The following is a 22,349-nucleotide window of genomic DNA, read 5'->3' as shown; positions in this document are numbered from 1 at the left end:
CAATGTGTGTCTGACGTTTTACACCAATTTGAAAAGCGTCTGGATCGTGAATGCATTGAGTAAACTGACAACATGAGGGACAACGTAAGGAAATAGTATCTGCACCATTTTCCCTCGTATGGCATCTGGATCTGCAGCTCTTCTGTTTTCCACTCCACATATGATTCGATGCTGATCCAGACTCCATCATGGGTATACGGCTGCTGCATTCTCATAAAAATACTCAGGCTCTTGTCTTAATTTCTTATGATATCCTGTGCAATCCTTCTCGTCGACATCTGAAAAAAGAAATCAATGGAGATCTTCCGTGGACTTCTTCCAGTTTGCTCTCATTCATCCCTTCTCCTACAGAACAAACCTCGCCCACCTAGCTCGTCTGAGATCAGATTTGTTCCAGTAAAACCTGTTAGTATGTTTCGTTGTGTTTGAAGCCGTCTTAAGTAGCATTGCATTAGATATTAAAATATAAATCGACCCGTCCGCTGAATATTAGACTCATTCATCTCGATTAAGAAGGGTAAATCAAGACACTCGTTGCGACCGCCATAGGCACGTGTGGTAAGTGGAGGAGGCACAGAGCCTAAGGTGATAATGTATTGCAGGCACTGACCGCACCCAGCTGAAATTCTGTGGTCGTCAAACCCGAACTCAGCCTGTACTGGCTGAGTGCCATGAAACGCACGCGAGTTGGCACCTTCCATTGAGCATGAGCAGTGTGAAGAATGTAACGGCGGCAAGGAACATAATACCATCGCCTCCTCCCTTCCACTTCTACAGTGTTATCCGACGATTATTAGTACTTCTTCACGACGAACAATGACCGAAGTAAATCGTCCATCTTAAATATAGAATATAATCGACGATTTTCTAATTCTTATGACAACGCTGGCCATGGTTAAAATTCCCTTGGATAATACGAGTATACAGAATCTGCTACAATTAGTAATCCGCCTCCATAGCTGGGTTGTTAGTGTGTCTAGCTTATGCAGGTGAACGGGGTACAGTTTCCAAAAGGGGTAAGCGTAGCAGCTGGAGGATCGTGTACCTAGGACCAGCTGATGTTTCCTGGTCGATGTTTCAATCTAGTGATGGATTTTAGAATCACAGTGTTACTGCTTATTGTTGTTGTGAAATGAGACACGGTGACTTCTTTGTGCAGCATTTCTAAATATTGCGAGCTCTCAATATTTATGTTCTGTACTATATATTAAAGCTACTTGGACGATATTGTTAACACTTCAGTTACTGAGTTTTATGTCGAATAAAATTCTGTATATTTTTAAAACTAATTGCACAACGTGGTGACGGTTAAGCCATACTTCGTCGGTCGTGCACCGTTTGCACTTTGAAAAGGAAGGCGGTCTTCTACCATGCAACATGTGATATTTGCAAATGAACTGAGTTTCGTTAATGTCTAGATAACTCTTGATAATCGGACCTTGCCGTTGGTGGGGAGGCTTGCGTGCCTCAGCGATACAGATAGCCGTACCGTAGGTGCAACCACAACGGAGGGGTATCTGTTGAGAGGCCAGACAAACGTGTGGTTCCTGAAGAGGGGCAGCAGCCTTTTCAGTAGTTGCAAGGGCAACAGTCTGGATGATTGACTGATCTGGCCTTGTAACAATAACCAAAACGGCCTTGCTGTGATGGTACTGCGAACGGCTGAAAGCAAGGGGAAACTACAGCCGTAATTTTTCCCGAGGGCATGCAGCTTTACTGTATGACTACATGATGATGGCGTCCTCTTGGGTAAAATATTCCGGAGGTAAAATAGTCCCCCATTCGGATCTCCGGGCGGGGACTACTCAAGAGGATGTCGTTATCAGGAGAAAGAAAACTGGCGTTCTACGGATCGGAGCGTGGAATGTCAGATCCCTTAATCGGGCAGGTAGGTTAGAAAATTTAAAAAGGGAAATGGATAGGTTGAAGCTAGATATAGTGGGAATTAGTGAAGTTCGGTGGCAGGAGGAACAAGACTTCTGGTCAGGTGACTACAGGGTTATAAACACAAAATCAAACAGGGGTAATGCAGGAGTAGGTTTAATAATGAATAGGAAAATAGGAATGCGGGTAAGCTACTACAAACAGCATAGTGAACGCATTATTGTGGCCAAGATAGATACGAAGCCCATGCCTACTACAGTAGTACAAGTTTATATGCCAACTAGCTCTGCAGATGACGAAGAAATTGAAGAAATGTATGATGAAATAAAAGAAATTATTCAGATTGTGAAGGGAGATGAAAATTTAATAGTCATGGGTGACTGGAATTCGAGTGTAGGAAAAGGGAGAGAAGGAAACATAGTAGGTGAACATGGATTGGGGGACAGAAATGAAAGAGGAAGCCGCCTGGTCGAATTTTGCACAGAGCACAACATAATCATAACTAACACTTGGTTTAAGAATCATGAAAGAAGGTTGTATACATGGAAGAACCCTGGAGATACTAAAAGGTATCAGATAGATTATATACTGGTAAGACAGAGATTTAGGAACCAGGTTTTAAATTGTAAGACATTTCCAGGGGCAGATGTGGACTCTGACCACAATCTATTGGTTATGACCTGTAGGTTAAAACTGAAGAAACTGCAAAAAGGTGGGAATTTAAGGAGATGGGACCTGGATAAACTAAAAGAACCAGAGGTTGTACAGAGATTCAGGGAGAGCATAAGGGAGCAGTTGACAGGAATGGGGGAAATAAATACAGTAGAAGAAGAATGGGTAGCTTTGAGGGATGAAGTAGTGAAGGTAGCAGAGGATCAAGTAGGTAAAAAGACGAGGGCTAGTAGAAATCCTTGGGTAACAGAAGAAATATTGAATTTAATTGATGAAAGGAGAAAATATAAAAATGCAATAAGTGAAACAGGCAAAAAGGAATACAAACGTCTCAAAAATGAGATCGACAGGAAGTGCAAAATGGCTAAGCAGGGATGGCTAGAGGACAAATGTAAGGATGTAGAGGCCTATCTCACTAGGGGTAAGATAGATACCGCCTACAGGAAAATTAAAGAGACCTTTGGAGATAAGAGAACGACTTGTATGAATATCAAGAGCTCAGATGGAAACCCAGTTCTAAGCAAAGAAGGGAAAGCAGAAAGGTGGAAGGAGTATATAGAGGGTCTATACAAGGGCGATGTACTTGAGGACAATATTATGGAAATGGAAGAGGATGTAGATGAAGATGAAATGGGAGATATGATACTGCGTGAAGAGTTTGACAGAGCACTGAAAGACCTGAGTCGAAACAAGGCCCCCGGAGTAGACAATATTCCATTGGAACTACTGACGGCCGTGGGAGAGCCAGTCCTGACAAAACTCTACCATCTGGTGAGCAAGATGTATGAAACAGGCGAAATACCCTCAGACTTCAAGAAGAATATAATAATTCCAATCCCAAAGAAAGCAGGTGTTGACAGATGTGAAAATTACCGAACTATCAGCTTAATAAGTCACAGCTGCAAAATACTAACACGAATTCTTTACAGACGAATGGAAAAACTAGTAGAAGCCAACCTCGGGGAAGATCAGTTTGGATTCCGTAGAAACACTGGAACACGTGAGGCAATACTGACCTTACGACTTATCTTAGAAGAAAGATTAAGGAAAGGCAAACCTACGTTTCTAGCATTTGTAGACTTAGAGAAAGCTTTTGACAATGTTGACTGGAATACTCTCTTTAAAATTCTAAAGGTGGCGGGGGTAAAATACAGGGAGCGAAAGGCTATTTACAATTTGTACAGAAACCAGATGGCAGTTATAAGAGTCGAGGGACATGAAAGGGAAGCAGTGGTTGGGAAGGGAGTAAGACAGGGTTGTAGCCTCTCCCCGATGTTGTTCAATCTGTATATTGAGCAAGCAGTAAAGGAAACAAAAGAAAAATTCGGAGTAGGTATTAAAATTCATGGAGAAGAAATAAAAACTTTGAGGTTCGCCGATGACATTGTAATTCTGTCAGAGACAGCAAAGGACTTGGAAGAGCAGTTGAATGGAATGGACAGTGTCTTGAAAGGAGGATATAAGATGAACATCAACAAAAGCAAAACAAGGATAATGGAATGTAGTCTAATTAAGTCAGGTGATGCTGAGGGAATTAGATTAGGAAATGAGACACTTAAAGTAGTAAAGGAGTTTTGCTATTTGGGGAGCAAAATAACTGATGATGGTCGAAGTAGAGAGGATATAAAATGTAGGCTGGCAATGGCAAGGAAAGCGTTTCTGAAGAAGAGAAATTTGTTAACATCCAGTATTGATTTAAGTGTCAGGAAGTCATTTCTGAAAGTATTCATATGGAGTGTAGCCATGTATGGAAGTGAAACATGGACGATAAATAGTTTGGACAAGAAGAGAATAGAAGCTTTCGAAATGTGGTGCTACAGAAGAATGCTGAAGATTAGATGGGTAGATCACATAACTAATGAGGAAGTATTGAATAGGATTGGGGAGAAGAGAAGTTTTTGGCACAACTTGACCAGAAGAAGGGATCGGTTGGTAGGACATGTTCTGAGGCATCAAGGGATCACCAATTTAGTATTGGAGGGCAGCGTGGAGGGTAAAAATCGTAGAGGGAGACCAAGAGATGAATACACTAAGCAGATTCAGAAGGATGTAGTTTGCAATAGGTACTGGGAGATGAAAAAGCTTGCACAGGATAGAGTAGCATGGAGAGCTGCATCAAACCAGTCTCAGGACTGAAGACCACAACAACAACAAACAATCTTCTCTGTGTTGAAAAAGATAATTTGCGTTAGTTGCAAAAAGCTTGTGTTTCAAAGTGTTTTTTTTTTTTTACTCGTAAATAGTTTTTGATAATACTTCTTCTTAATGTAACTCCACTTACCCCATATTGGTGTCCAGCAGAATAATAATGTAAGACATAAGCTATTAAATACAGTACTTACTACATTTTCTCGATTTCAGTACTTTTAATTTTGAATAGAATATTTGTTCCTGTCTACATGACGATGTTGTACCTTGGAACAGTTTTTCAGATTTGGAAAACTTTACTTTTCCGGATTAACTTTTGCAATTTCAGAAAAAGACTACATCATGCACAAAGTGAATGGTATCTTTTCAAAATGGATAAGAAGAGATACTGAAGCACTACTACAAGTCTCACTAGAGGCGAATATCTGAAAAGTCTTCTAAGGTACAACACTCTCCCCTACTATTGGGGATTTTTCGTTGATGGGAAGAACGGAATGGCGTGCACTCAGTGTCGTGATGCCAACTGGGAGGTCACTTCAGTAGGGTCTGGAAAACTTACAAGGGTCACGAAACTGGTGTGTTGAGACGATGGCCCTCCAGACCACAGCCAAGTCACAACATTGGCAGAGGAGGACATGGCAACTGCTCGCTACTGGAGTACATGGAGGTGGAATTATAATTAATAACAGAAACAAACACAAATGAAAATAAATAATACAATAATAGAGCCGAAAACGTTTCATTAAACATGGGTCAGCACATGAACCATTTGCGAGACAAGTGAGAATGTATGCTTACGAGCCGTCATTGACTTCAGTATGATATAGTCTCCCAGTTTGTAGAAATGTGTTTAAAATCTGAACTTTTCGATTAGGTCCCAAGTAATTAAATTCACCGTGCGGTTAAAGGCGCTGCAGTCTGGAACCGCAAGACCGCTACGGTCGCAGGTTCGAATCCTGCCTCGGGCATGGATGTTTGTGATGTCCTTAGGTTAGTTAGGTTTAACTAGTTCTAAGTTCTAGGGGACTAATGACCTCAGCAGTTGAGTCCCATAGTGCTCAGAGCCATTTGAACCATTTGAATTAAATTCAACTTTAACTCTGACTACCTTCGTGCACCTTATTGCATTATTTAGAATGGAAGACGTGGCAAGATGGTGCTGTGAGGACAACACATGCATATAACAGAATTTCAGCAAATTCGTACTGCGACGTGTGACAACGACTCAGTTTTCCATACTACTGCCCCTCCCACCCCCCCCCCCCCCTCACAAAGCAATCACACTGAGAAAACATAAAAACACGAAATGTACAATAAAGCGCTGTTCTATGCAAATAATTAAATTGATTTTATGTGCTATCTTATTTCTTTACAGTCCATACACAATAAATTCGTATTTACTTCTGTTTCTTGCGGAGTGAAGTAGCGATGCAATATTTCGACGCCGGTATCCTCACAATAGCACCCGTATACGTTGATCCATCCACCGCCGTGATGTAAGCAACAGCCAGTGATCACAAGAAGGGAACCCGTTCAGTGTCACAAACTTCCGTGTTAAATGTGTTAAAGTATCAAAATTGACTCTATATTATTTGTAATTGTAATGAAAAGAAATGACGAAATGTGAAACGCTGTAAATTACTGTAAGCCGTTTTTAAAGGAGTTAGTTCTCGGTTAATAGTTCATGAGAGCACATCTACTGCTTTTACAGGATAGATATAGGCATATCACTGATGTTAATAAATTCCAGTTAAGGCTGTATGTTGTAGAAGAAGACTATTTTTCCAAATTTAACGTATTTATAACATATTAACCTTCTTAAATGAGTGGAAATATACTCTAAAGAAAACTGATTCTCAAGCACGAAGTTTGTAATAGCTCCATGTTAATCTGAGTTTCCTTGACAGGTGATATAACTGAGGAAGAAAATATCATTGAATTTGACTATGGTGAAAGCTCATGACTGTTTTAATTTATATACTTTTTCGTCTTCGGTAATCTCCAAAGAATGATTAGGCTCTGCATCTGATTAACATCTTGAGCAAAAATCTTTATGAATTTAAAACAGTGTATTTTTCGCTAATCGATGCATGACTTAATGCCGATCACTGGGGGGCGTACATGGTCACATATTGGATAAATATCATGGTAATTAAATAAACCCAATGACATAAAAATGCCCCACCCCGAGCGCCAGAATTATAGTAATTAAAACATGCATAGGCCATAACGATAATCACGTTTGTTAATCTGCATATCAATTATTAATATACACTACTGGCCATTAAAATTTCTACACCACGAAGATGACGTGCTACAGACTCGAAATTTAACCGACCGGAATAAGATGCTGTGATATGCAAATGATTAGCTTTTCTCAGCATTCACACAAGGTTGGCGCCGGTGGCGACACCTACAACGTGCTGACATGAGGAAAGTTTCCAACTGATTTCTCATACACAAACAGCAGCTGATCGGCGTTGCCTGGTGAAACGTTGTTGTGATGTCTCGTGTAAGGAGGAGAAATGCGTACCATCACGTTTCCGACTTTGATAAAGGTCGGAGTGTAGCCTATCGCGATTGCGATTTATCGTATCGCGACATTGCTGCACGCGTTGGTCGAGATCAAATGACTGTTAGCAGAATACTGGAATCGGTGTGTTCAGGAGGGTAATACGAAACGCCGTGCTGAATCCCAACGACCTCGTATCACTAGCAGTCGAGATGACAGGCATCTTATCCGCATGGCTGAAACGGATCGTGCAGCGTCATCTCGATCCCTGAGTCAACAGATGGGGACGTTTGCAGGACAACAACCATCTGCACGAACAGTTCGACGACGTTTGCAGCAGCATGGACTATCAGGTCGAAGACAGTGGCTGCGGTTACCCTTGACTCTGCATCACAGACAGGAGCGCCTGCGATGGTGTACTCAACGACGAACCTGGGTGCACGAATGGCAAAACGTCATTTTTTCGGATGAATTCAGGATCTGTTTACAGCATCATGATGGTCGCATCCGTGTTTGGCGACATCGCGGTGAACGTACATTGGAAGCGTGTATTCGTAATCGCCATATTGGCGTATCACCGGCGTGATGGTATGGGGTGCCATTGGTTACACGTCTCGGTCACCTCTTGTTCGCATTGACGGCACTGTAAACAGTGGACGTTACATCTCAGATGTGTTGCGATCCGTGGCTCGACCCTTCATTCGATCCCTGCGAAACCCTACATTTCAGCAGGATAATGCACGACCGCATGTTGCAGGTTCTGTACGGGCTTTTCTGGATACAGAAAATGTTCGACTGCTGCCCTGGCCAGCACATTCTCCAGATCTCTCACCAATTGAAAACGTCTGGTCAATGGTGGCCGAGCAAATGGCTCGTCACAATAAGCCAGTCACTACTCTTGATGAACTGTGGTATCATGTTGAAGCTGCATGGGCAGCTGTACCTGTACACGCCATCCAAGCTCTGTTTGACTCAATGCTCAGGCGTATCAAGGCCGTTATTACGGCCAGAGGTTGTTGTTCTGGGTACTGATTTCTCAGGATCTATGCACCCAAATTGAGTGAAAATGTAATCCCATGTCAGTTCTAGTATAATATATTTGTCCAATGAATACCCGTTTATGATCTGCATTTCTTCTTGGTGTAGCAATTTTAATGGCCAGTCGTGTAAATCTCTCAAAGCTGATTTTACTGGATATAGATTCGACTCGGTAATTGAGCATGTACCGAAGGGTGGAGGGGGTAGGGGGGGAGGGCGGACTTAGTCATTTTGCATCGTTGTATGATCGAATAGATGGTACGTGAGGACGTAAATGGTTGGCGTGGTGATAGCATTATGTGTAGATCCACAGGCTAGCTGACAACGGTCATATGACCACTGACTGCCAGTAGCTTTTGCCTCTGCATCACAGTCTTTCTGGTGTCGCTGAGAGCTGCTTTACATGCGTTCTGTTCACTAGTTCCTGCTCATCGCTCTCCAGGTATAAAACCATCATCTAAGCATCTTTCCTCTGCAGTAATTATCTTGAGGTTAAGGTCAGGTAGCGTAAACATAATCGAATGTTCGTGAACACAAGCACTAGGTAGAACAGAAAACCACAAGAAACGGAATGGAAACTGAAGTTGTCGCAAAATGATAATAGACTTTCGGAATAAATGCAACAAGGAGCCTCAAAGTCTGAAAACTGAGTAAAAAACAGACTGACATGACATCAGAATGCAAAATGAGATGAGAATATGCGCACAGGTTGCAGAATCGGGAATGACATGGAGTATAGCAAACCTAAGGCAACAGGAACATTATAATCAGCTCGAAATTCTGACTCACAATCATTTCAGAGCGATCGAATGATTTCCAGAATTTTATTATTCGAGAGGTTTGATCTCCTCCTCCCAACCTCCCCCCCCCCCCCCCCCCTCTCCCGTTTTACCCTTTAGGGCGCTGAATTTCCTGTTGTATCGTCTTGTCACCCGTGGGCTCAATTTTCTGTATGCCCCAAAGGAGATACACGCTGGGTAACTCCACACTGCCAGTCTTGGATACAAGGTGCAAACGTTTCCGACACTGCTTCGAAAAATCTCCTGAAAGTTCTACAGGATTTCAGCGGCATTCCCACAGCAGTCTCACGTTGTCTGGTATTACGACGCCAGCCAGTCATTCTCTTGCAGATTCTCTAGTGGCTAATAACCCAGATTTTCTTTAGGAACGTCTGTGCATTGCTGGGTCAACGAGCGGATTGCAACTTAACAGCAGGTCCGTTTGCTGTAGTAAGTCTTTAAGCACCTACAGCAGCCCCGATGAAATGTCTCTTGTCCTCGCGAACTCGGCAGCATCCGTCAGCTGTCAGTCTTCAAACAAGTCGCACGTTTCAGAGCGAAGCACAGTTCTCATAAACCGCATGTCCATCTTCTGTGACTTGAGGAAAGTTTCACGATAACAATGCCCGACGTAATTGCAATCCTTTTGTACAGAGCATCCAGCTCTGAAAATTTCAGTATATAATAAACTGAACAGGCATAACAACACAAGCTGCATGGCAGCCTACCCCCAGTATATTGTCCAATGCACTGGACAAGACCGGTCGGTTGTATGTCAGTGTTGGTGTCAAGGAGAGGTAGCCAAACTGTTCATACCGATTCGAGATGGCAACGCTGCACTGTGTGATGTTTGTACAACCGCATCCGATGAATAACAGTTACAAATAACAAGTCGATCGCGGCATAAATTAGGAAGTTAAGAAGGAAGCAACGTTTTCCTTCACACTTTATCGTCGTTCAGCCAGTCCTCGACTGCGGACTGAAAGATGTAGCTGCAGGAATGAATGGCGCAAACGTCATATTAAATTGTGACAGCAGAATTTGCCATTGCGTCAGTGATAGTCGTTCAAGAGTGTAGCGTCAACCGGTAGAGCGGCAACTACCCGAGTGTGTATCGAGCAGCATTGTCGAACGTGATCATTTTGCTAGTCCAGGTGTTACGGTGTGGGGAGGCTTAACGTTGCGTGGGCATACTGCCTTCCAAATCTTAGAAACACTGTACTCTCATCGGTCAACTATACCGTGACACTGTATCCCTTCCCCATGTGCGTCTATTCAAGCGTTCGTTCGGCCCTGATTTCATTTTTATGGATGACTATGTGAGAGCGCTTCGAACAGCGCAGGTGGAGCAGCTCTTGGAACTAAATGATAACAGGCGTATAGACTGGCTTGTCCGTTATACCAACTTAAATCCCATCGAGCAAGTGTAGGATGCGGTGGGGAGTCTACTGCAGCACTTCCATATGCACCAGCAACCATCCGGAGGTTGTAAACCGCGCTTGTGGAGCAATGGAACGCCCTACCACAACTTCTTACTAACATTGTGTCCAGCATGAGAGCACGATTCAGAGCGTGCAGGGCTGTCTGTGTTGTTCTCACATCCTAATAAGAACTATGCATTGCCGTTTCCAATGTCCATGGAGTCATCATGAATCGCGATGACTTCAGTGTAAAAACTGTCTCTGAATAAAAGTCTCATTTCTGTTCGTCTCTCTGCATATTACTTTCAGCTACCTCCTGTACTGTTTGTATCAGTTCTTTCTATGTATGATTCAGGTTTCGTCGGGGTATGTTACTTGACAGTGGCACATCATGCGGAAGTTACTTTCGCCCTTAAGTTTTACACACCATCGTATAATACAAAGACGTGACAGTAGTACTGATAGAACTGGAAAAGACTGCGGGGGGGGGGGGGGGAGGGGGGGAGGAAGGGGGCGGCGAGAAAAAGAAAAATAGTAACACAAAGACAGTAGAAAAGAGAATGAAAGAAGAAGTGAGGGAAGCGGAACAGAAATATAGGCATAAAACCAGGGGTAACCGAAGCTGATAGTACATTTATAACACAACAGTAGTAAGATGACAGGTATCATTGGCTGTATTTGAATGTGCTAGTAACTGTGTTAATGTTAGAAGGGCGAATGTTGTCGAACACGTCTTTCGTCAGAGTGGTGAGTGCACAGAGAGAGTTGAAGAGAAAAACACTGATCAACCAGAGGATTATGATCACCGACATACTATCGACATAGACCCGTCCAGGCGATAGCAGCGTCACCTGGCGAGGAATGACTGCTAGTCAGACACTCGCACGGTGCGTGTAGTATCAATGAGCGTGCTGTTCGTGGGTAGAACGGGGAAGGCGCGCGATCTATCTGAGTTTGACCGAGGGCAGATTGTGATGGCCCGGAGCCTCGGTACGAGTATTTCAGAAACTGCACGACTTCTCGGGTGTTCGAGGAATGCTGTGGTGAGTGTCTTGAACACTTGGCGAAATCGTGATGAAACCACGTCCAGACATCGTAGGGTGAACTGAGGCAGAACTAACATCAGACTTTAATGCTGCACAGAGCTCTAGTATGCCTGAAAAAGCAGTGCAGCGAACACTCCTAACGATGGGCCTTCGCAGCCGACGACCCATGAGTGTGCCAATGTCAACACCACAACATCGGCAATTAAGACAGAAATGGGAAAGTTACCATCGGCTCTGAACGTTGGTGCAGTGATAGAGAGACGCATGGTCTGATGAATCCCGATTCCTTCATCATGCCGATGGAAGGCGACGAATCCGTCGTCTTCCAGGGGAACAGCTCTTGACACCTGTACTGTGGGACGAAGACAAGCTGGTGGCGGCTCTGGGAAACATTCACGTGGGCATCCGTTGGTCCAGCGCAGCTCGTGCAAAGCACCATGACGGCCAGTGAGTATCATACACTGGATGCAGACAACGTATTCCACTTCATGACGATCATGATTCCCGACGGCAGTGGTATTTTTCAGGAAGATAATGCTCTATGTTACAAGGCTAGGATTTTGATGGAGTGGTTCGAGGACCACAATGGCGAGTTCCAGTTGATGTGCTGGCCTCCAACGCTCCAGATCTGAACCCGATCGAACACATCGGATGTGACTGAACGTGGCGTCAGACCTCATCGCCGTCCCCTCCCCCCTCCTCCACGGAATTTAAGGGAATTAGGTGAGTTGTTTGTGTAGCTGTGGTGCCACCTCCCTCCAGCGACCTATCATTGCCTCATTGCTTCCACATCACGACGCGTCGCCGCTATTATTCGTGCCAGCTATTACGTAGGTGGTCATAATGTTCTGCATAGTCAGTGCATACGTCGCATACAGCCTGGCCAATTATCAAGTAACAGCATGTTATTTTCAGAAGCAGCATCATTTCCTAAATTATTGTACCCTTTTCGTTCTCTGGATGTATCCCAAACGAATTTTTCGTTCCGGAAAGGCTACAAATAATGTCTTCCGCAATAACCTCCACATGCTCCAGAAACGCGAAAGCCATACGCTATAGATATCTTTCATACTATATATCAATATGAGCATGGATAAGCACTTGCATCTCTCAGAGTACACACAGTCAGTGTTCCACCTGGTGAAGTAACTTCATCTTTTGTTGAGAACAGCAAAGACACGTCTTGAATACGCTACATAAACTCTGAATTTAGCCAGCCAACAAAATTGCTTGGGGCGGTGAATTGGTTTGCAAGACCCTGCACGGCTTGTGAAAAAAGTGGGGGACACTCTTCGCTTCTGCCTGCAACTGTGTACATTCTTTTGTTTTCCTGACAGGACATGCTGAACTGTTTAGTATAGACGCTTTCCTTGTGCTATTTAAATGGTCACATTAAAGCTACTACGTCCAGGATGATGGTAAGATCTTGGTTGCGTAAATGTACGGAATGTGGTTTTCAGATTTATTCATGCTAGATACATTGCAAACGTATTTCATGTGCGCAAGGTTAGCTCCTTTGTTCTGTTTCATAACTTGGTTGGAACACGTGTGAATCGATATCAGTTTTTTTTTTTTCATTCATCCGAGTCGGCAAGTAGTTTATACCATTGCTTTTCCACTCCTTAAATAACCTTTAGGCTGCTAATATGAATGTAGAATTGTTTTTCTGGCTTCTGTAAATGTGTGCTACTGTGAAGCCACATGGCCGATGAAGGATACTTGTATGTAAGACTTGGGACATTCTATTCATATAAAAGCTTATTTAGTATTCGCATGATCTGTGGCTCTTACAAAGTCATTTTCTATTCCTCTGATCTCTGAATACATCTTTACATATGGTCATTTAGGGATCTAGTTCACGAAGTACATTCAACTTCATTGTGTCTCACGACGAAATAGACTGATCTGTCTTCAGAAAAGAGATTAATTTATTTTTAAATTCAATTTTCAGCTAACATGGTAAGCGGATGCCGAGGGAAATGCGAGTCACATGTCTACACTGACGAAATCGTCGATATGTAGCTATCATAGGAGCTCATTTCAATTTATTTGGTGTTGTAGGAGATCTTGTGTAAGTTCATTTGTATTGCACGAATTACTCCTGGAGGGATGATTCGACAACACGGATAGGGAGTAGCCATATGATATTTATTGGAAATGGTATGGTTTCAAATTATATTGGTTTAGCTTATGTTAAATCCCCCTTATATTATTCCATTGTGCTATGAGAAAGTTCCTGGTCACTACAGTATATAAGATAAATGTTAGATTGTGTTGTTCGCTTGTAAGTCAGATTTCATTTAAAAACATACTGTTTCATGGCATGAAAGCTGGGGTTATAGAACCTTATGAACTCACAGGCTAAACTTTAAGGACAGTGGCAATGTTTCAGACATTTAAACGTCGTTCGACATTTCACAGGAAAAATTCCACGGGAGCATCTTTTGGAATTTTCGAGATCAAGAAGAAACTTTTGTAGGAATGTGTTAATATTATTAAAACTTATAAGAGACTTTGCAAGGGCTACTATAAGGGTAACTCAGTCGCTTCCAAGCACAGCATCTATACGAACACCATAAAAATGTTCCACTATGAGACAGCTTCTGCAACAGTCAAAGATACAAAGAGACTAAATAAAAAAATCTGACGCGGCGCTTTAGACTTCAGGCGTCGAAGGCACCACGCACAACTTATTCGTCATGCAGATTGCAGCGAGCTCAGCCCCTACAACGCAGACGATATGGAACTTCGCAACCCTGGAAATTCGAGTCCAAACCAGCAGAGGGTGTCAAAAACACTCCGGCCGGGCCGCCAGGCAAACTGGACGGAAACATTAGAGGTCGCTGACAAATCGCGCCTTTTCATGCATCCACCAAGTCACGCGCCAAAACTCGGCACGCACGTATTTAGGCGCTGCATGAGCTCCGTACAACAGGTGTGTCGCAGCAAGCAGTCCGAAGACCTCACTACACCACGTCATGGACTGGGCCATCGATTTCTGGGCAGCACGCTGTCTCCTCAGCTGGGACTCGACGTGAACAGTGACGTGCCTGTTGGGACTCGGTATAATTGCCCTGCTGTCCTTCAAGACGATGAGATACTGTCAGACCGGAAATTTCCATCCTTTTAGAACTTAGATACTTCATTACTGTTGAATCTCAATACTTGTTCAGTCAAGTATAACGCAAGATTTGTTACGTGTTTATTCTTCTTGAATGGAGCTTGGATTTGAACTCTGGTTTTAAACCTGAAGTGAGAAACTTATTTTTCCGTTCCAACCAAAAGTTATTAAGACCTTAAGATTGTGTTCACTGAAGCGTGTGTAAATCTCTCAAGAATTTATTGATTTACATTGTGATTCCAGAAATCTAAGTGGCTCTGTTATTTACAAATCATCATTTATTTTGTTTCAGCTACTGAAATGCTACCATCCATTTTGTTTTACTTGTTGGAGAACTATCCTGTCCTTTGCTTCATTGTGGAGCATATTTTTGTGGAAATCGTGTTCAATAAACTTTTATTTGTTCTCTATACTTGAGCTGTTTAATTGTGCCCGCCAGGACCGACGAATAAAAATCCGTTGACTACCGTTCGCAGTTCGTTGTAAGACACCTGCCATGCAGTTCTCATCTTGAGGAAATTAACGTGGAACAGTAGGTGGTACTTATCCTGTATTTCCATTTTCATTCCCAGAATTGAAAATTTGTGTGATGATCATTACGACATTAATGACAAATCTGTTCCGGGTATTGTCTATAAATTTACAATACGTGTTCCACTTATTGCTATAAGCCCTATAAGCACACCGGAAAAAAATGGCAATCCTCCCTCCCCCCAGTAGGCATCCCGCTAATGCCGTATAACACCACCTCTAGCCTCGGTAATGGCCTCAATTAGGTGAAAAAGAGAGAATTTATTCAGGAAAGCCATTACCACCTGAAGTCGCTCATTGATGATTCGATTAGGTGGACGCTGACTACTAAGTTTCACTCGCTGTTTCTAACAGTCCCAGATAATTTCTACAGGATTAACTTCGAAGGATTTAGCGATCTGTTAAGTGCCATATCGTGTCTGAGCGCTCGTCAAATCAGGAACAGGTATGAGAAGATGGCAGTTATCAAATTAAACGTGGATGTGTCCACAGTATAGTCGCTATGAAGACGTAGAAGAAAGGACAGCACCTGGTCGCCGATAATGTTGAAAAAATATCCTAGTTCAAAGTACTAAAATCTCCCCCAAAGCCGGCCAAAGTGGCCGAGCGGTTAAAGGCGCTACAGTCTGGAACCGCACGACCGCTACGGTCGCAGGTTCGAATCCTGCCTTGGGCATGGATGTGTGTGATGTCCTTAGGTTAGTTAGGTTTCAGTAGTTCTAAGTTCTAGGGGACTTATGACCACAGCAGTTGAGTCCCATAGTACTCAGAGCCATTTGAACCATTTTTCTCCCCCAAAACATAAAGAAATGTTCAAATGTGTGTAAGTTCCTAAGGGACCAAACGGCTGAGGTCATCTGTCCCTAGACTTACACACTGTTTAAATTAACTTAAAGTAACTTATGCTAAGAACAACACACACAACCATGCCCGAGGAAGGACTCTAACCTCCAGCAATCCGTGACATTGCGCCTCAAACCCCGCGGCCAAAAGCATCACGGGGCGACCGACATCCTGAACTGTACCTACCATATAGTGCGGTTAAAACGGCTCACTGGGCCAGGCCGACGGTGCAAATGAAACACGTGCTCTTGTTTCGCAGTCATTTCAAATTTTACTACATTTTTGATCTTGCGATTGTATGATATACATAAAAATCTCGCTAATACTTGAAGGAGGATGGGAGCAAGGTATTTTGTTTTATTTTTGATTAAGTGCAGCAGACTCTCTCATGTAGCGATAATGGTTTATCTTCCCCGCCTTTACTGTTTATTTTTAGAGCATGGCTGAGTGATTTAAATGTTTTTTAGAGGCCGAGGAAGTCCCTTTACTTATTCTCCCAAGTAGCAATACCAGCCTTCAGAACTTCGCTTTTCACGTACTTCTGGTGTCGCAAAGAGGTCTTCCTGAATCAACTTGAGCGAATCGCACACCATCTTGCCTCGTTAGAGTCCTTTACGAAAGCAGAAAGTAGCTCTAGCGGTTTTTCTGCCAATCCTCATTGGCTAGCGGAGCCGGTGGCACCTCCCTCTCATAAAAAATTCTGTCGTCGCTCTGCACAAGGGACAGAGGTTGACTTCGTGTTGGTAGAGTCGTCTTCCAGCTCTCGGTCGGTAAGATGTTTCTTCCTGTTGAATAAGAAATCAAATTAAGTCGCAAGGTGTTTGAGTTAGGAAATCTGTAAACCCGAAAACATCAGAGCTTTCTTGTTCACCTGCAAATTCTATTCGTATTTTCCTACTTATTCCATGCGAAATCCACTTACAAAGGAGATGCCACGACGGCTGGGATCACAGATATACTTCAGACTTTGTACACCTTTAGTAGGCCATTAAAACAACGTACTGTGCAAGTAGTAAGGTGCACTACTCTGGAAATTTGGCAATTCCGAGAAAATCTCAAGAGAAGTTTGACGCGTCTATTATTCATCTCATGTGTCTGCGTAGGTGATATAGCTGGAAGTTCTTGGTGGACAAGCGGTTAGTGTTCGAGCTACGTAAGACGAACGTGTAGGAGGCAACGGTTCGACTCCTTCTGAAACATCATGTTTAAATATATTTTTCATCGCTATTCATATTATGTAATTTATATGACATTTGAGAAGTAATGTGATTAAAAGAATACGTGTATTTGCATGAAGTTTTAGTGACTTTCGTATTATTTGACTACTTACCCTTTTTAATTAAATTTAATTATTAGAACACACGTATTTATAACCATCGACAAATAAATGAATAAATGCATAACTTTTTCCTGAAAATATATGCCTGTCGTGATTTGCGAAGTCCCTTATACATGCAATCTGGTAAGGTATCCAGGAGTACTTTGCACATCGACGCTTCGTGATTCGGGCCCAGAGGCAGTCCCCATCTGGCAGTTAACCTGATCAGCGCTGAGACGTTCCTAAAATAGTAAGAACGATTAGGGTAGGTGCAAATTTTTTGAATATCACAGAATTTACACTTCTATTACAAAAAAGGAGGTTTGAGCGGGAGTCAAACCGTCGTCTCATACACGTTCGTCCTACGAAGCTCGGACGCTAACCACTTGACCACTACGAACTCTAACGTTTGCCACATACAAATAGACACATCAGTTGCATAGCAGACGCGTAAAACTTCACTTGCGATTTTCTCGGAATTGCGAGAGTAATGCTCCTTACAACTTGCGCATTATGTTGTTTTAATGGCCTACTAAAGGTGTACAAAGTTTGAAGTAAATCAGTGGTCAATCTTGTTGCTTTGTGCACGAACTTGAGACCTCGTGGCGAATGGATAATGCGTCGGTATGGCGCAGTTGACTGATAAATGTTCGTATTAACGTTAATATTAGTAACTATGCTTTCAGATAATTCGAGAATTGCGCTCAAGTTACGTAAAGATGCAGACGGGAGGCCACTTTGTTCTTTTAACCGTCTTGTAACGAGTTCTGCTATCGATGTAGTTTGTACGCTTATTGTTGCCAGATCTTTGCAAGCATTGTCGTAATTTTCTGCATCTGTCAAGCTCCCACATACACTCTCCTTTTCGTGTCTCATCATTTTAATTTATTCCTTATAGAGATAGGTGCCACTGCTGAGATGTGTGTCGAGCCAATTAAATCAGATTAAGCTATGAGACCATAGAGTGAATCCCAGTAAGTTGTCATTCTTGTCTTTTATATTCAAAAGTAAAATGCTTTGTGTAATAAACTTGATGTTTACCTATGTAATTTCCTTTTTAATGATTATGCCACCCGCACTCTCAAGATATATTTAACGTATGACAATCTGCAGAGCAGAGTTTAAGAATTCCGTATTGCCTATAAAGAAAATAACAAAAAGTGAATCATGGCGTCGTACGGTCGTTCGGATCCTTCGTCACCATTGCGTACTGTTTGATGAATTAGATTGATGATAGGGTTTAATGTTTTCTCCGATCCGGCACGCCCATTGCGCATGCGACAGCCGTATATAGAGATTAATTACTTATCATTCTTTAATTCACGGAAAATTAATGTGTCTCGTTAGCCGGCACTAAGCCGAAATCCACTTAATGCGGTGAACGATAGTGCGTTGTTAAAAGAGTTATAGCGAGATAAAGCTATTACTGACATCTTAGGTAGGTATTCTATCTTTCACGTAATATGCCATATCCCTTTTTGATTCAGCAACACCACCTATTGAATGTAACCTGTCCTAGAAATCCCACAATACTACTTCTCACTACCCAGCACCTCTTTTACACATGGTTTGAAATCGTGAAAAATCGCAACTCGTCGGACCACATTACAAGCCTCCAGTTAGCTACTACCCAGTTTCTGTGCTGTTTTGCCCTTTGATGACGAGTAGCCTTAGGTGTCACTGGGAAAAGTGGCCTTTTTCGAGGTAGTCGATTCCAAGTGTCCATTAGACGGAGTGCTCTTCGTCATATTCGCCCTAAAATTGTTCGAGTTGGCCCTGCACTCACTGACAGCAGCAAGTGCCTCTCGGGTTTGAAATCGGCTTTCTTTGAAAAGACGTGACATTCACCTCCGGTCCCTGTCGGTTAAGATCAATATTCCTACGCTTCTTATGTGACTGCGTGGGATTCAGCATTCGTCGTTCACAGGTTGAGCGGTGTGCACTCTAGACCTTCGTAAGGGGCGACTTCATTTACGGTGTGATTATGGACACAATGAAACAAAATAGCTCCTTTCTTCCATTCTATCGTGTTTCCATGTCGACCTATCTTACTGCACTGATGCCATACAACTGACTGGCTCGAACACATAACTTGTCTGTCACGACTCGTGGTGGCGGTGGAGGGTGTCATGACCGCCTGATACCAATTCTGTGTCATTTATAGCGTTCCAAGGCTTATTTTTAGATTGACCTAACCATATCAACAGTGCGCTTCAGTTGCGTTAGACGGACCAATATTTGGACTAGGGCAGCGCATAAAAAATGTGATAGGGAGTCAGGAAAAAAATTGTTAAGAAACCGCTGGGATAAGCCGATCCTACGTCTAGTTACTTTTTCAAGTCATGTACCAGATGGTTATAATAAAACTGAAGGTCTACTGGGTACTCTTGTGCGCCGGCCGCGGTGGCCGTGCGGTTCTAGACGCTGCAGTCCGGAACCACGGGACTGCTACGGTCGCAGGTTCGAATCCTGCCTCGGGCATGGATGTGCGTGATGTCCTTAGGTTAGTTAGGTTTAAGTAGTTCTAAGTTCTAGGGGACTGATGGCCCATAGTGCTCAGAGCCATTTGAACCAATTTGGTACTCTTGTGCGGGTTGTATACCTCGCAGGACGCCGGTACATCATAGGTATGTTCATTACTCGCTGCGCTCGCGGAGTACGCTGAAATATAGTAGTTCCTCTTTCTGCCAAAGGAAACAATGTGGCACTGTAAGCAGTCAGAATGTGAAACCTATCCTATTTTAACGTCAGTATTCTATTTTTGCGCTTGGCAACGCCTGTTGACTTCTTTTGTGAAGTGACTGTTGTTTTAAAGGGTTAAGAAAGATAACGTTTTCGGTACAAAATGCAATGGCTATTGAGAAGAAAGAGCGCGCAGTGTTGGTAAAGTTCCTTATTAGTACGATGATGATGATGATGATGATGTTTGGTTTCCCGGGTGCTCAACTGCGCGGTCATCAGCGTCCGTACAAAGTCCCAATTTTCACGCAGTCCAATTTTTACACTGTCCAATCTATCTACTGTCACGAATGATGATGATGATGAAATGATGAGCTCAACTTAAACACCCAGTCCCCGCGTTTATCAGTAGGCAACAATAGCAGCGTGCATTGCGGAAATACCGCAAAAAAATGACTCCGAGCACTATGGAACTTAAACTTAACTGCTGAGGTCATCAGTCCCCAAGAACTTAGAACTACTTAAACCTAACTAACCTAAGGACATCACACACATCCATGCCCGAGGCAGGAATCGAACCTGCGACCGTAGCGGTCGCGCGGTTCCAGAATGTAGCGCCTAGAACCTCTCGGCCTCTTCGGCCGGCGGAATACGGCAGACAAAAATCAGCGAAGAGGCTCCACGTCAGTAAATGGACTAAAGAATATGATCAATAAATCTGAAGAAACAGGTGAATTAGATGGTGTATCAGGGAGAAGCAGGCGGCCCATTCCCACGATAATTGTTGCAGCTGTAGTTGGCCGTGAGGCACATGCCTCAAATGCTGCAGCCACTACTCGAATTGTGACACGGGAATTGTCTCTCCCCTGGTGAACAGTTCAAAAGATTTTACGGTGCATTTTACACTGGTATCCCCTACAAGACTCCGAATGTCAACCGAGTAATGTCGCAAGATAGGCTACAACGCCGTGACTTTGCCTCTCGTTTTTGGCACACAGGGAAATGGATAGCATGTAGCCAGAGAATATTCTTTGGGCGGAAGAGGCACAATTTGCAGAAAATGTGGTGCAGACTGATAATTTGAAGGTTAATCGCTATGTAGCAACTCTTGGTGGCACAGCGATTTGATTCACGGATCCAGTTATATGGCTTCTTCCGTGTATAGCGATTTTACGACTATGACGTGTGGGGCCTGAAGATGGCATCAATGTAATGCCGAAACTGGTAGCACATAAGAAGCTCATCAAATAAATGTCTACAATTCATGCAGCTGTTGGTAAATTATTGCATCAAGAAATACATGCCAGCTGTTGTCCCACAGTCCATAATTGATCAACAAAGATCCAGCTAGAGAGTTCCGTGGCTTATAGGAAAGTGGCCTACTAGCACTCTTGTAACACGGTCCTGCCACAGGACAATAGATCTGAATCAGAATCACTGCGGCAAGACATGAAAGCAAGAAAAATTACGTAATTTAAAAAAATGCACGTCAAAAACAGGGTGTCGCAGGAGGGGTGGTCAGTATTCAGGGATGTGAAAGGACCGATCATTTGAAGCAAAAAATTTCTAGTAAACATGGATACTGAAATGCATACCTTAAGAGCTACGAGCACTTGTTCAGTGGCACAGACGGGTTTCACAGTAGGAAAGAGGAACAAGTGCTCTGGCACATAAGGTGTGCGCTTTAGAGCCCATGTTCACTCGACATATTTTTCTTATTTTGGTCCGTACTAGCACCGCTATGTGGGGTGTCTCCATACACGTCTTCGATGGTCATGAGGGCTTATTTCGAAGAGGGACTCATCACTGAAGACAGTTCTATTTCAGTTAATGAGATTCCAGGCCGTAGACGTGCCCATAGATGGCCCGAACTGCGGTACGATACTGTGGCGTCCTTACAGCACAGCGGCAGCGGCACGCCGATACTCTATGATTCGTTTTATTTCCCTTCGTGGCAAAACATCCAGTGCTTATATTTCAGCAAGATAACGTCTGGCCGCACACAGCGAGTGTTTCTGCTGCTTGTCTTCGTGCTTGCCAAACCTTACCTTGGCCAGCACGGTCGCCGGATGTCTCCCCAGTTCAGAACGTTTGGAGCATTATGGGCAGAGCCTTCCAACCACCTAGTGATTTTTTCCTTCTAACACGCCAGTTGGACAGAATTTGGCACGACATCCCACAGGAGGACATCCAACAACTCTATCAATCAACTCCAAGCCGAATAATTGCTTGCGTGATGGGCGCGGAGGACCAACGCGTTATTGACTTGCTCTGTTTGTGAATTTCTTACTCTTGAATAAATCATACATTTTTCCTGAAATTATAATCATTTGTTTGTCTGTACATTTTCGCGTAAC

Source organism: Schistocerca americana, chromosome 4, assembly GCF_021461395.2.
Source record: "Schistocerca americana isolate TAMUIC-IGC-003095 chromosome 4, iqSchAmer2.1, whole genome shotgun sequence".
NCBI lineage: Eukaryota > Metazoa > Arthropoda > Insecta > Orthoptera > Acrididae > Schistocerca > Schistocerca americana.
The sequence above is the reverse complement of the archived record's forward strand: the minus strand, read 5'-3'. Positions refer to the sequence as shown.